Source organism: Fukomys damarensis, unplaced genomic scaffold, assembly GCF_012274545.1.
Source record: "Fukomys damarensis isolate Sample0158 unplaced genomic scaffold, DMR_v1.0_HiC HiC_scaffold_15, whole genome shotgun sequence".
NCBI classification, from domain to species: domain Eukaryota; kingdom Metazoa; phylum Chordata; class Mammalia; order Rodentia; family Bathyergidae; genus Fukomys; species Fukomys damarensis.
This window is the reverse complement of record NW_022900927.1, coordinates 17,308,269-17,309,401: the sequence shown is the minus strand read 5'-3', so window position 1 is coordinate 17,309,401 and position 1,133 is coordinate 17,308,269.

Below are 1,133 nucleotides of genomic sequence, written 5' to 3'. Positions count from 1 at the left end.
CTATCTCATTTTATTGGTGAGAGAACTCAACTATGATGAAGTGACTTCCCTCCAGAGGTGTATCTTAGTGAAACTGCATGCCTGTAATCCCAGTACTCCGGAGGCTGAGGCAGGAAGATCACCACCCCTCTGAAGCCAGTTTGGGCTACACAGTGAGTTGAAAGTCGGCCTCAACTACACTAAAAAAAAAAAAAAAAAAAAAAAAAAAGTTGTAGTGAGCTCCTGAGCCAGAATCTGAAGGCAAAGGCCAAGGAACTTTCTCGTGGTACATGGTAAGGACCAGCCACCTCTGCCTTTCTGGGTACTTGTTTATTTCCTATAAAATCCCTAAGTCTAGTTTCTTTCAGCAATTCCTGGACATTAACCTTCTCAATGGATCTTCATGGATGGAGTAAATAGTGGTTCTCCTCCCCAGGCAGCGGTGAGGAACAGGGATCAGCAAATCTCCCTGAGTAGCTGATTGGTTACACCCAAGAGCGAGCACCCGCCATCGGGCCTGCCCTGGATAAGACGGTGGGCACAGGCCCTCGAGCCAGATAAAAAGAGACACCGCTGAACCGCAAGTCGGACCCCACTGCTCTTGAGACAAAAATAAAGTGGCTGACAGACAGGTGGGACACCAGTCCAGTCCAGGATAACGTTGGCTGCGAACAGTTTTATTTTTCTTTTTGCCCAAGCAAATTCCTTCTCTGCCGACCCTGCCCTGAGCCGATGCCCACCCACTCCAAGTATGCGTCTTCCTTATGTATTCCTTCTTGGCAGACCCCGCCCTGAACTGACATTAATTCCAAATATGTCACACTTATCTAGCTCACTGTGCCCTGAACTAATGTTTTCTGACCTGAGTTTCAACTTGCTATTAGACCAATCAGTAATAATGGTATCATACATAACCAATCAACCGATTGCTCTTCCGTGCAAGTTCTTGCTTGCAAATCTTATATAAACTGTAGAGGAACAAAAGACAGCCTGTCTGGTTCTTTGAGGTACTATCCCGACCAGGCCCATGGGTACAAATAAAGTTTGCTTTCTGCCTCCAAGTCCTGGGTGCCTCTCGGTGTTTCAAGCTTGCCCCTCTGGGCTCAGGGGCCCCGGCGGGACCCAGGGAGGGACGCGGCCTCAGGCTGGTTGTG